General features: G+C 37.4%; 1 pseudogene; it reads left to right on the top strand.

Annotated features, from left to right (window-relative positions):
• Nucleotides 1-12,668: 12,668 nt before the first annotated feature.
• Nucleotides 12,669-14,861, top strand: LOC137027556 (E3 SUMO-protein ligase ZBED1-like; annotated as a pseudogene).
• The last annotated feature ends 655 nt before the right edge of the window (nt 14,862-15,516 follow it).

Here is a 15,516-nt window from a genome sequence, read left to right as displayed (position 1 = left end):
CAGGTCACGTGCTGCTGAGGGGCGCATGGGGTAAAATGGGGAAACTATAGCAGTGCTTCAACTGCTTCTGGAGCGCTTTGAACTCAAAGAAAGCGGCCTCATCGATCATTAATTTAAAGGCTTTTAGCTCCTTTTCTCTTTCTTTTCTCATGCCGTTTTCCCTGCTCTGCCGTGGAATGGTTACAAAAAATCAGCTTACCGCCTGCGTGAACCCACAATTTCCCTAATGAAAACTAAAATGTTTACTATACTAAATGAATACTAAATCTACATCCAAACGTTGTTTATTCATATTCTGATAATACATGTTATAATTAGATAAATGAATGAACATACTATATATTTGTTTAGATTTTCACCACTATATAACTATATAAATTCAATAACTATATTTAATACTATAAACTATAAAACTATATTTATTTTTTTAATATGTTTTGATGCCAAAGACTCCTAAATATGAATATCATGTTGTGAGGGACACCTTTTCTAAAATATAAAAAAGCAGATATATTTTAATGTATTAAAACTTATTTATACTGTGAAGAAGAAGAAAAAAAGACAAATTATAAATATGTGCAAAAATATTATCTGGAAAATAACTGTTACACTGTTTTCTGTATTGACTTTGGCAGTCAATAATAAAAAAAAAAAAGATTTATCTCTTGATTTCTAGTTAGACTTGCTGCATTTACTTATTATGCAGCATATATTTACTATATATATATATTGTAATCAAATTCCACTAATGTACTTGCAGCAAATTTTATACACCTTTTATCTCAAAGCAATATTAATTTGACCAATTTGAGTACATCCTAGCAAGAAATATGCACTATTCAGTTATTAATCAATAAAAGATTGTAGGTCTATTATCTAGGTTGTATAACTAACAGTAATATTAAAGCGACAAGCAATGAGAGTTTACATACAGTGATTTTACCACAATAAAGAGGTGTTCTTATGCATTATATATAAAGCATAAGTAATCAGCTTTATCAATTTTAATACATATAATGTAATATAATAAATATATGTTCTTTTTGCATGGTTGTCAAGTGATGTAGCAATTTTTTTAGAACATTTTATAGGTCAAAGCCCCGCTAGATTGTCCTAATTGGATTGGTAAAGAAGTGTGTGTGATTCTCATGGTAAAGTCATTCATTCTGCAACTGAATATGAACGACTGTGGTATTTGTTCATGCTTTAATATTTTCCATACTTCCTCTTTGTAATATGTCCACAGACACAGCCAAGAGGCATCTTATTCTTCCTCTGGGATTTGCTTCCTTTCTGGAAGTAGTGACACCTGAAACACTATAGAGGGAGAGTCGAATCCCTGTGTCTAAGTCCATTTAAGAAGGAGTTTCCTTCAGGAACTTTCCTCTGTGCTGTCACAGGCCCCGACTGGCCCCCCGATCCCATCCGTCTGATTGCCGTTGGGGTATTATGGCAACTTGAACTTCTAATCTCTTTGTGCCGTGTGGTCCAATTTTCTTGAGCTTAACCTCTCTCTGATCAGTGCAAATGGCTATAGAGGAGATCAAGCAGGGGTCATGGAGAATGAGTTCTCTTAATGTCCTGATATCTCTTCCAGTGATCTCTGCTGTGATTTTATTCAATCACCCACAGCTCAGGTTCCAGGAACACATGTGCTTTTGCAGCACTACAAAATAGTGTCACTCAGTTCACTAGAACTCCAGTCATTGATGGTTTAACCTTTAATCTTGTTTTGATTGGTCAGTTTATTTAGACATGTTTGATTCAAAATAACAATTAAAATAGCTTTTTGGGATTACAAATTTACACAACTTCTAACCTTAAGTGTTAAACTTTTGTGTAGGGTTGGCAGTTATAACCAACATTTTTGGTAATCAACTTTATATCAATAACCATCACAATACAGTTTTTTTTTCTGGAAATTCACTAAAAAAAAAGATTTATATATTAAATGATCATATGGTAAAGCCAATTTTATGTATAATCCAATGGATTAAAAACTTTATGATCAAGACATTGCATGGCCTGTGAATTGCATTTTTAATGCAGTTCACATAATTGAATTATGTGAATTGCATATTTCAATTATGAATAAGTTATCCAGACAATATATGATTTAAGTTTTCAGACAAAACACACACACATAAAGAGCAGCATGTCATTGACCATCTGGCAAGGTTTGTAGCAAACACGTAGATGATGAAGGATCGAAAAATCTTTAATATAACTCTCAGGTAACAGGAACACAGATTAAACATCTACAAAGCATAGATGAGGCAGGACAAACTGATCAGAACCAGAGAGAACTTAAATACTAGTGATAACAAGGTGAACAAAGCTGAACTAAATGACAAGTCAATTAAAAACCATGACCATAACAAACTAAGGGAAACAGTGCAAACTAAAAAAAAAAAAAAAAAAAGCCTAGGGCTGGCAGATGGATGGAAGAGGCATAAGTGTAATATGGGAACCCAGGAGAGGTCACAACAAAAAGGTCCAGGGTGGAGTAAGTGGAGGAGTGATGGGGATGGCCTTGAGCAGGAACGTCCTGGTGGTAATCCAGGCCACAGCTAGAAGTGTGGAGCCTTGGTGGAGGTAGTCTAAATGCTGCCATGGGAATGAGCGCAGACAACGATGGAGGAGCCCATGGTGCAGACGAAGAGCCGATGGAGTGGAATTATGCCGATGGTCTAGGCGGCAGGAGCTAGGGCGATAGACAGAGGTTAAATGGAGGGATCAGAGGCTGGAGGCCTCTACATCTAAGTGAACTCAATTGTGCTATTTTGAGACACCATGAATATGAACTAAAATGTGCTTTTAACATTCTATCTCTGTATTGTACTTGAACCCATCTTTCATACATTTTTAAATATACTCATCAGACATAGAAAATACACTTATGAATGATTTAAAATATAAGAATAAAATATATATACAAAATGTATTTATAACATATTGCCCACATATTTTTATACATTAAATAATTCATTTAAAATGTATTGTAACTGTTAATATTCCCTTTATATGATATACGTAACTACATGTTAATGTTAATAAATATGCACCGATTCAAGCTGCTTCCCCTTTAAATCCTCATGCTCCCCGCCCCCGAACTCGCAACTTTAATACATTGCATAAACAAAGTTCACACAGCTAATATAACCCTTAAAATGGATCTTCACAAAATGTTCGTCATGCATGCTGCATGCATGCATCAGATCATGCAAGTATAGTATTTATTTGGATGTTTACATTTGATTCTGAATGTGTTTGAGGCTATGCTCTGTGGCTAACAGGCTAAAGCTAACATTACACACTGTTGGAGAGATTAATAAAGAATGAAGTTGTGTTTATGAATTATACAGACTGCAAGTGTTAGAAAAATGGAAATAGCGACGGCTCTTGTCTCCGTGAATACAGTAATAAACAATGGTAACTTTAACCACATTTAACAGTACATTAGAAACATGCTAACGAAACATTTAGAAAGACAATTTACAAAAATATCACTAAAAATATCATATATCATGTCAGTTATTATTGTTCCATCTGCCATTTTTCGCTATTGTCCTTGCTTGCTTTCCTAGTCTGATGATTCAGCTGTGCACAGATCCAGACGTTAATACTGCCTGCCCTTGTCTAATGCCTTGAACATGGGCTGGCATATGCAAATATTGGCATAACACAGCAAGGACTAACACTACATGAACACACCAATGATCTGACAACAGATGCAGGGGCAAAATGCACAGACATTAAATAGCGGCACTCATGAGCCCCAGCTGACGCTGATCAGCTCATCAGCAGCAACACACACTCACAGAGAGACAAGTACAATCAAGTACACTATTAGTATGTCATTAGTAGCACTTTTTTCCCACATTAAAATATAAATATATAAAATATAGCACTTTAAGTACTTTATGCTAAAAGTATACTTACTGTTAAACTGTGAATTTTAGTACACATTTAACCTGCATGTTTTATTTTTCATGAAAATCCATTACAATAGAACTTAGTGACAGTATATATAAAAATCCATTAAAATTTTATGTAAAGCTTTCATAGCACACTTTTAAGTAATGCACTTATAAAACACCCTATGGTTTACTTTATCTGACTACTATCATGGAGCTTGTTCCGACTACTATCATGGTGCTTGCAGGAATACCTACAAAGGCAGAAGAATAAAGTTAAAAATGTGTAAAGTTGAATGATAAATCCACAAAGACAGGGAGTGCAAAATACATATGTATAACGGAAATCAGACCATGTGCCTTTGTCATGTATTGTTCCCTGTACCACTGTGGGTACGATTTGTTCATGTTCTTGTTCTTGCAAAGCTATGCTAAGGCATGCCATGTAAAGTCTTTATTTAATGTTGGATTCATGTTGGAACGAAATAAACTACACATGGGTTCTGCATACTTGCCTCCAGTGGACCAGCATTAATGAACCCAGCATTCAACTTGCTACGTTTACACCAGGGGAACCTGCCCATTGAGGACTACGTGACAGACTTCTGTAAGTTATGTCACATTGTGGACTTCAATGATGGGCATATTCATGTTAATATGGGCCTTAAAGGCATATTTCATAATGGACTCAATGAGAGCAGAGTGCCATGGACTTTAGCAAGGTACATTGCCTATGCACTTTTGCTGGCTGGTTCATCATTTACTGTGGGTTTTTCGGACGAGGGGCTCCACAATCCCACAATACTCACCACACCAAAGTGTCTTCACATCCCGACCATCATGTCGGGAGTTATCCACGCCACTCCTGCCCACTCCTTGTCCTCATGTGATCCTGCCATGTGCTCCCTTGTCATGTGTCCTATGTTGTCATTAGGTGTGTACGAGCTCATACGGCGCTGCAGAGACCGATCGGCGGCTGACTTGAAGCAGTGCATTCCGGTTAGTACTTTTGTCCAGCTGGCGCTGAAGGCATGTGACTGTGATGTATGATTTCAAAGTACCGCGAGAGCGAATCGAGAGCAGCCATCTGAGTCAGCCAGTGTAGCATCTCAAGAGGAGCTGCACGAGTTCTGATGACGACACAGCTGTTTCATGATTGGCCGTGTTTCATGTTTATTGTCACGCCTTCAGTTCCACTATAGCTCACAAATCTGTATTTTTATTACAGTTAAAACTAAAAAGCGTAGACCCCGCTACATTGGTATTTAAATAATATATGCTTATGTTGAACTTTATTCTTGTAAAAATACGCTGTAAGCAGTACATAAAGAATTGAATGAAAATGTATTTTTGAAAGATCGGTGTGTTAGTCAAATATTGCATTTATTTCACTTCGTGAAGCAGAAAGTGTCCGACTTCACATCTCCATTTACAGCTACTCCTCGCCTGCAAACGGCTACTCTCGCCGATCGGTTGCATCCGGCCGCAGCCGATGTCGAACACACCTATTGGTTTATTGGTTGATTGTACACAGGTGTGTCTTCTGTATTAGTTCTTGTGTATTTAAGCCCTCATGTTTGCTACATGTCTTTCTCATGCATTGTTCCCTGTACCAGTGTGGATAAGATTTGTTATTGCGACGCTATGCTAAGCTATGCCATGTAAAGTCTTTGTTTAATGTTGGATTCTTGTTGGAAGGAAATAAACTGCACTTGGGTTTTCTAAGACTTGCCTCCAGTGGATCCATGTTACAATAAGGAGGTTCAACCAACTCTGCATTAAATCTTAAAACTCAGTTTCCCATCTCAGAGTAAGTCAACTCAGAGTTCAGAACAGCGAATTGAGTCAACTCTGAGTAGGCTGACTCTGAGTTAAGCATGTGAAGAGCCATGATCAATGGAGCTCCAATATTACGATTCACCATGGCAACAGCACCCAACAATAAGACGTCCGCATACACAGTCAATACAAGTTTAATTCTTATCACTGTTGTAATTTCAGAAGTGAAAACTGGCAGAACAGTAAGTTATTGAACTAATATTCATTTTCACTGTATCCCACATGCAAAATAAATTAAATAAAAAATAATAATTTAAGTGCACTTTTATTTTGCAAATTATCTGCCAATGGGGTTAGAAAAATAAAGAAATGTCTATTTACACTTTAAGAGGAAAATAACATATTTTCTTAGCAATAGATGCTATTTATAATAAGTGCAAATAGCTGTAGATGCTAAAAAATAGAAAATTGTGATATGTTCTTTTTAACATGTAAAATTAACAGTTCTGTGCAATAAGTGTAATAGTAACAATGCAATAATATGCAATAATAACATTAAATTATTATATTAAAATTATAAATACTTTTTTTCATTATTAAACACCCGGTAGGCACTTCCACTTTTAGAACATTTTCTTTTTTATAAATAAATGTAAATAAATGCTTTTCTGATGTGATATGTGATGGGAAAAGGGAGAGGAGTGAGCTCAGCAAAAGGCGGACTCAAACCTAGGTCAGTCGCATCACAAATTAGTTCTACACGTCATACATTATTTCATGGAGTTAGTGTAAATTTTCACTTAGTAATAGATACTCAGAATAATCTTGTTTTCTTTTTGCTTTAAGATTATTTTTATTACCACACTGGAATATAAAATGCACTTAATTTAGATTATCGGGTTTAATATACCTCCATTTCTGAAACTGAAAACCCAGAGTTTCCCTCATTTCAGGGTTAAAATACTCAGATTTTTCACTTAACCTCCTTTCTGAAATGTTCCCCAGGAATGCAGAAGAAGGAACAACTTAAGTAGTGAACACAAACGAAGATAATTGCTTAGACACAGCTGACACATATGCTAATATGCATAAACTAATAATGATGGTAACTATGGAGACAGATAAGTGGTGGGAAACTGAACAAAGAAACATGTGACAAATGAAAACAAACTGAAAGTACATGAACAAAACTAAACAGAATGGTCACAACTACACTTAAAATCAATTTAAGTGTTACTGCTAATTAGTACAATTATATGAAGTGTACTTAAATACCACAGTTGGGAAAATGTACTTATAACTGGTACATTAGTAATATATTTTTAGTAAAATAAATTTAATTTAAATTTAGGATTACTATACAAATGTCTACTAAGATTGAGCTAATTTTTAAAGCATTCAAAGCACCCTTTTAAGAAATACACTAATAAAACTCTATATGGTAGTATGCTTTATTTCAATGCACTAAACGTATTAGTAGTATTTAGTATACTTTTTAAGTGCACCGAAGTACTACTGAAGTAGAAATATAGTTTTAATTAGTTTATTTATATAGTGTATAACTTTTACAATTTTGTTTAGCACAAAAAATAAGAATGTACTACAGATGTACTTGCTTGTATTTAAGTATTTTTTTAGTGCATTCAAGTATGCTTTTTTCACCTGGGATAACTCTCAGGTAACAGGAACAGAGATTAAACATCCACAAAGCATAGATGAGGCAGGACAAACTAAACAGAACCAGAGAGAATTTAAATACTAGGGATAACGAGGTGAACACAGCTGAACTAAAACGGTGCAAACTGAACACAACATCCAAAATGTGTGTGTGACAACAACTTGCAAAGACACAGAAAATCCAATAAAACTGCATAACAACATCAGCATTATGGTGGCAAGTTTTGAAGATGCAAATACCACTGTCAGTGTACCATGTCAATGTACTTCAAAGTTACAAAGTTTAGTTTTCCTGGAAATTTTCTCTGAATGTCTTCTCTGATATGCCCTGAGATCCTCAGGATTCATTTGCAAGATCAGACTAGCTCTTGCTAATCATGGTAATATCACAGGCTCACCGGATATACATTTTAATAAGGCAAACCTTTGACCCAGTTTGAGATCACTGCACAGTGGGAGCTATTTCAGCTAATAAAACCAGACAGCTAATAAAACGGCAGATTTGATAAGAGCAAGACTGCTATTAATGGTATTCTAATGTATTGTTATTGCTGCTAATAGAACCTAATAAAAACTTGGCTCTTCGCAAAGACCTTGTTTAGAGGTTAACTATATTTATATTCTTCCTGTTTTACCAGATGTGCTTGTGCATTCTGAAGAATGAGGAAGTATATTAATGTAACGTAAAGAAAATATAATCAGATAAGAACATAACTGTTATTGAATTTTTAAATATAGCTAGTCTGGATATCGCTAAAATGCGGATATGTCTGCTTCTTCAAGCATTCAAAGTATTTAGGTACAATACAAGACTGAAAGCCAAATGCAAAATAATTATTTTGGTAACATGCAGCTAAATGAAAGAGTTTACAGCATGTGTGTGGCCATGAGCAATTTTTGTGTAACTAAAATTAAAAAAAAAAAAAAATCTTAAAATAAAAAGTCTTTGTTCTTTTTAAGCATTCCAGGAAAACCAACTTTGCATCTAAAATAGCTTGCATTTAATGGAGGATGTAATGTAATACAACAAAATATTCTTTAAATAACACTTCTGTGCTAGAAAAAAAAAAAGAAAAAAAAAGTTTTGGGCACTTGTTAGCTGGTCAGGTAGCCAATCCATCCAAATAACAGCTTGGCCAAGAGACCAGGCAAATCAGCTAAAACCAACAAATCCTTTAAGTCTGGTTTAAGATTTGATTTATTTATTTATTCATTTTTTTCAACAGTGTACCCCCCTTGCAAAGTGCTGTATGATGATCCTTGCTCTGAAAACTTGCAATATTTGCATTTGCTGCATCCATAAGCTCAAGGCTTAGGGTTCATGTTAGTTTCCAAATAAGCATGTATGAATATATGTAGCATGTGAATCATGTGACTTCTCACAAAATGAGGGTTACCATGAAATTACCCTACAACACTTGTGAAGGTCAGGGCCTGGCAAAAAGCTTTCTGCAGCAGCAGTGATCTGAGTCTACAAACCAGGCCAAGACACTGCGATATTCCATTTCCCACCCTTCCAACCCCATTATACCTGACTGACCTGCCCACATAAATATTTGCCTCGGAAACCACCATCACAGTTGGAGACATGGCCGTGATTTCACCAGGGGCCTGGATTACTGTCGGATATCACGTTTGGCACATCAGCGGTGTACCTCCACCCTGCTTTTAAGTGGCTGAGCAAGAATGTCTCCAGAGATTTCTACTTTATTCTTAAGTGCAGCTAAAGCTTTCCTAGGCCTCATCCCAAATGACGCCCTCAGTCCCAGTAGTCCAAAGTTCACACTTTGGTGTCCTTTCTTTGGAGGGTGATAGAATGTTGTGCTGTTAAGTCCACACCTGGGTATCAGAGTCATAGTATTGTAGGCAGCACTCCGACACAAAAGTCGCATATTGGGTACTCACGGGCATCCTTCTGAGCCATAAAAAGACAAGTGGGGCATTCGATGGCAGAGGCGGGCAACTCTGCCCCTGAGGTCCACTGTCCTACAGAGTTTAATTCCAGTTCTAATCAAACACTAAATCTAACTTAAGTCTGCAGGGCAGTGGACCTTGAGGGCCACTATGGTCTCATGGAATTTATGAACACGTCCACAAAGGTGACAAAGACCCTAGTCTCAACCTCGCATGAGGTCATCTGATGTACATACTGCACGAAAGCTGGCTGATAATATAATAATTGTTGTTTAAACGATATGCATCTGACATTATTGAGTATGTCCCTCACATGTCGTCTTTTCGGTTTAGGTTATACTACTGCACCTATGCATTAATCATTGCATGATTTACTCTATTAAAATGCAGTAAAAATCCCCTGTGTGAGTATTAGTCTTTTAGGCAATATATTTATATCTTATGATATAGTCAAGCAATCACACAAAGAATGAGAACACAATTGCAAATGTGATATTGATTTTATACAAGGGTTTAATAAACAATTAAGTGACTTACATTTTAGATACATGTTGATGTTGCCTGTTTTGCTTTATTTCACAGACGAAAATAGTTCCAAACAAAGCCACAACAGAACTGTTTTCCATCTCTGAGTAACACACAGTGGTGTTTCATTACTAAATGAATCAGTCCATTTGAATCAGTTGAATTAAAGGTGCCCTAGATTCAAAAATTGAATTTACCTTGGCATAGTTGAATAACAAGAGTTCAGTACATGGAAATGACATACAGTGAGTCTCAAACTCCATTGTTTCCCCCTTCTTATATAAATCTCATTTGTTTAAAAGACCTCCGAAGAACAGGCGAATCTCTACATAACATCGACTGTTACGTAACAGTCGAGGTGTACGCCCCCAATATTTGCATATGCCAGCCCATGATCAAGGCATTACACAAGGGCAGCCAGTATTAACGTCTGGATGTGCACAGCTGAATCATCAGACTAGGTTATTAATTTATATTTTCAAATCCGTTAAAGGATTATTAGGCTGCATAAATTAGGTCAGCCGGAAATGGGAACACTTCCTATAAAACCAGATGTACTCGTTACATCAGAAAAAGAATGGCATCTACGCTAATATTAGTCTTTCTGCTTATCCCGAGGTTCAACCGTAGTCAACCGGATCTGGGCCGTTGCTGAGACCAAGGACCGGTGCCATGACACGACCACAACGCAGCCCTGAAGTATCAGCAGAGATCGAGTCAACTAGATCATCCATTGTGAAGACATCATCAACACGACAGCCAGTGCCACAGTTCCTCAACAGACCGTCCATACCGGCGTGATGAATACGATCCTCAACTGGATGGAACTGAAATAAATACTTTGATTGTTGCGATCCTATCAGACTTATGATAGCAACCTGATTGTAACAAAGCACTGTTCGCCAGAGGAGAACTGGCCCCCCGACTAAGCCTGGTTTCTCCCAAGGTTTTTTTTTCTCCATTTTAACACCTATTTGCCACTTGTTTGCCACCTGATGTCACCTGATGGAGTTTGGGTTCCTTGCCGCTGTCGCCTTTGGCTTGCTTAGTTGGGGACACTTGACATTTGATATTCAATAGTATTCTTGACATTTATTCAACAGTGCCTCTGATCTGCCTGCATTGACACTATTATTTAAGAGCTGCTGTGAAGCCAAATTATGTACCAGTTATCAATGTAAAGCTGCTTTGACACAATCTGCATTTTAAAAAGCGCTATATAAATAAAGGTGACTTGACTTGACTTGACTAGGTAAGCAAGCAAGAACAATAGCGAAAAATGGCAGATGAAGCAATAATAACTGACATAATCATTGATATAATGATATTTTTAGTGATGTTTGTAAATTGTCTTTCTAAATGTTTCGTTAGCATGTTGCTAATGTACTGTTAAATGTGGTTAAAGTTACCATTATTTCTTACTGTATTCACGGAGACTGTCGTTATTTTCATTTTTTTAAACAGTTGCAGTCTGTGTAATGCATAAACACAACTTCATTCTTTATAAATCTCTCCAACAGTGTGTAATGTTAGCTTTAGCCACGAAGCACTAGCAAACTCATTCAGAATCAAATGTTAACATCCAAATAAATACTATACTTACGCAATTAGACATGTTGCATGATGAACACTTTGTAAAGATCCATTTTGAGGGTTATATTAGCTGTGTGAACTTTGTTTATGGTGTTTAAAGCAAGCAAGAGCTCTTGGGGCATGGAGCAAAAGATTTAAAGGGGTTGTGTACCCTGAATCGGCGCATTTATAATGATAGGCAGTTAAAAAAATTAATACAAAAAAAAAAAAAAACTATGGGGTATTTTGAGCTGAAACTTCAAAGACACATTCAGGGGACACTTAAGACTTATATTACAGCTTTTGAAAACATGTTCTTCAGCACCTTTAACTCAGTGATTGATGACTCAATGATTCGCTCATTAACTCATAGTTTATCGCTGGTGGTTTTAGTTTCATATTTAAAGTATCTTTTCAGTTTCAAAAATCATTTGATATATCATCATTAATTGTTTTTTAAAAAAAAAAAAAACATTATGTATGCTTTTCGTAACTGCATTAAACAGTCTGTGTAAACACATGTAAATGCCACTTCAGATGCAGCTTTTGTGATACTGGTTTAATTTGATTGGTAACAGTCCTATAGTGTCTTATTATTCAGATGGGTAACACTTACCTTCATAACTTACGCTATGAATTATTAGTTAAGCATTAGTAAATAGTAAGTTTCTGTTAAGTGTAAACATTGCTGAATAAAAAATTACCAGCACCAACACTGGATTACAGGAGTGCCAAAATACAACAAATAAAATCGGTCTTAGAGTTTGCTTTCTGAGCACCTTGCAGTGATTGAGTGGAATGAATGGCTGGCAAAGAAACACTATGATGGTACATATTTCAGAGTGATTCATGACATTTCAAGAAAGTACAAGTCATATTCAGTCACTGCAACCAGTGTAAGAGCAATGAGATGGCAAGAATTTATATAAAATGTAAATTCATATATTGTTTGATCAATTGTAAAAAGTATATTTGTTTTTTCTCTCAGCTAATTGTGTCTTCAGTTTGAAATGTAGAATTTATTTGGATTTTATCTAGTGGTGGGCCGTTAACGTGCTGCGTTAACGTGAGACTCTTATCGGGCGATAAAAAAAATATTGCCGTTAATCTATTCTCAAATTTGGGTTGGGAGCTGGGTCTACACTACGCAAGCTATAATGACGTTCACCTTGATATTTCAGCGCGGATGTATACCTAGCTGAATTGCACTGTAGGGGGCGAGAATGAGTCTTCGAACCTGTATGTATGCCTACTGTGAAATTACCACATCAAAAACGCGCTAACATGGATGCAGCTATGAAGCTGCCGGGTTTGCTTCAGGGAAAATTTATTTTTAAGAAGCTTCCCAATGGAAGCCTCGACAAAACTAAGGTTGTTTGCACCTTGTGCAATGCGGAATTAGTTTACTGTAGAAGTTCTTCCAGTCTCAAGTACCACCTAAACGCAAAGAATCCCTTAGCTACAGGAAGATGCCGGGCCAAGCACTGATGTAGTGCAGAAGAGTCGTCGTCAAACTACTTTGTTTGAGTGCAACCAAGGCAAGCCCGTCAGCACAGCTCTATCAGACAAGCTAACTAATCTCCTCGCTCAGTCGATTGCCACCAGCTGCCGACCAATCAGCATGATTGAAGATGATGGGCTTGAGCTTGTTCTCCAGGTGGCCACAGGTGACCCATCTTACAAACTACCTGCTAGGCGAACTATCATGAGGAAAATACATGACCAGTACGCCGAAGAGAAAGCCGCAAAAGATGAGAAGATGGTAGAGGCGAGGTGTGTAGCACTGACTGGGGACCATTGGACATCTGTCAACAACGATAACTACCTCGGCGTTACTGTACACCTCATCGATGTCAGCTGGGAACTTCACTCCTGCGCTTTAGGTAGGCTATGTTATGTAATTTTAAATTACATAATTTAATTTAATTACTTAGCCTATTAATTACCACGACACCACAAATTACCACCACATTATGTTTGCTTATTGATGATTGCTAAGTTAGTTGTTTACTACTAGTAGTGAACTTATTTTGATCTACTTTGTCTGTCCGTTAGATGTGATGAAAACAGAGGAGCATCACTTTGCAAAAGCGTGTGCCAGGCAGTTTCTCGACGTCTCTAATCAGTGGGGGATAGCTGATAAAATCAGCACTATTGGAACAGACAGCACTCCTAATATGGTGGCAGCAGGGAGGATACTGCCATTCGAGCATTTGCCCTGTGTTGCACATGTTGTACAGAGAGCTATTGTAATGTCACTTCGGGAAGGTGGTTTTGATGGTGCACTGGCCAAGTGCCGTAAAGTGGTTGGATATTTCAAACACAGTCCGGCCAACTCAGACAAGCTGAATGTCCAGCAAGCCTCCCTTGGACAAGTTCAGGAGCCACTCGTGCAAGATGTTCCAACACGGTGGAATTCCACCCTTGAGATGATCAAGTGCGTGAGGCGCAACAGAGGCGCACTTCACACAACGCTGTCTCAGCAGAAGCACAATCTGGCCCTCACAACAAATGCTGAATATGAGAAGTTGGCAAAGCTAGAGAAACTGCTGGAGCCATGCAGGTATGGTCTACAATGATAGCATGTTCATGAATTGACATACAAGTTCTTTTAAATGTCACTTTGTATTTAAGAAATGCATGTCCTTAAATGTAATGTGATTAAGAACTTTAAAAATGTGTAATCTGAGTTAAATGAATAATGAATAAGCTCTGTGGTTCTACCTGCCCTGTGCCACCTCCAGCACGCGATGAAGATCTCAGATGACGATCCTGCCTATATTGTCTGATTCAAATCTGCCTTCACCAAGGACCTCAACCAGCGGAGGGAGAATATAAACCTGGAATGGCTTAAGGTATCAGACTGACCAGAAGATAACTGCATTGTTTGACCATTATAGACTGTTAAGCCAGTAGATCTGTCAATTAATAGATGAATGAGTCGTGAAGAAATATGGAGGTTGGATTTGGAAAGTGAAATTTTCATCAATCAATAGTTATTGGTTTTTTTATTCATCAAAGGTGGCGACTGCTCTAGATCCACGATTTAAGGACCTCAAGTGCTTGCCCAGAGCAGAGAGGGAGCCAGTGTGGGCAAAGCTAAGTGAGATGGTGAAGGGAGAAGAACCTGCTCTGCAGCCACTCAGGGAGGAGAATCCTGAGCCACCCAATAAGAAAACAGCCCTGCTACTGATAGGATCAGACTCAGAATCAGATGATGAGACACCAGAAGACAATACTGTGGAGAGGTACAAGGTAGAGCCCAGTGCCAGTCTAGATCAGTGTCCACTGAAGTGGTGGTCGGAGCACACTGCTGTCTATGGTAAGATGGCCCACATTGCCCGTAAATACTTGGGGACTCCTGCCACAACTGTCCCATGTGAGAGACTTTTTTCTTTAGCAGGCCATATTGTGCAGAAGAGGAGGTCTAGTTTGTCACCAGAAAATGTGAACAAGCTGGTTTGCCTGAGTGACTAGTGGAAGAAGGAGATATAGAGCTTGGACTAATTGACACAAAGTTACTGACTGTAAACGGTTCATCACAACCTCTTATGTAGGCCTACAGTTCAAAATTCATGTTTAACTGAATAAACAGTTGGTAAACACAAGTACATCTTATTGAACATAATTTATTTTCATCATATTCTGAATGCCTTCGGCAGAATTCAAATGAGCCATTTTAATCTAGATTAATCTAGATTAATTCCAAAATTAATCTAGATTAATCTAGATTAAAAAAAAATAATCTATGCCCACCTCTAATTTTATCACACTAAGAAGTATGTGGAATTTTGGCACTTCACTGTGACTCACTGTTAGCAATGAATTTTCACTCAACCATGAATTTGAAACAAGAAAACGTCTTGTGTTACTTGACTATAACCCTGTTTCCTGAAAAAGCAGGAATGAGATGCTGCACTTGATTTAAGCGCTATGGGGAAAACGTCTTCATTTGATCGGTTGTGAACATGTGTGGGAAACACGCCAAAGAATTTGGCTTAAATAACCTCTGATGTTCACATCATCGGAATGCGCACATCAGAGGCTATAAATAGACGTGTGGCAGGTAGAACATCCTGAACATGCCCTCAGAGTAGCAATGAAGCGCAGCATCTCATTCCTGCTTTTTCAG

This window comes from Chanodichthys erythropterus, chromosome 10 (genome assembly GCF_024489055.1).
Source record: "Chanodichthys erythropterus isolate Z2021 chromosome 10, ASM2448905v1, whole genome shotgun sequence".
Lineage (NCBI taxonomy): Eukaryota > Metazoa > Chordata > Actinopteri > Cypriniformes > Xenocyprididae > Chanodichthys > Chanodichthys erythropterus.
Note: the sequence above shows the minus strand (reverse complement) of the source record. Positions and strands in the feature narration are given on the sequence as shown.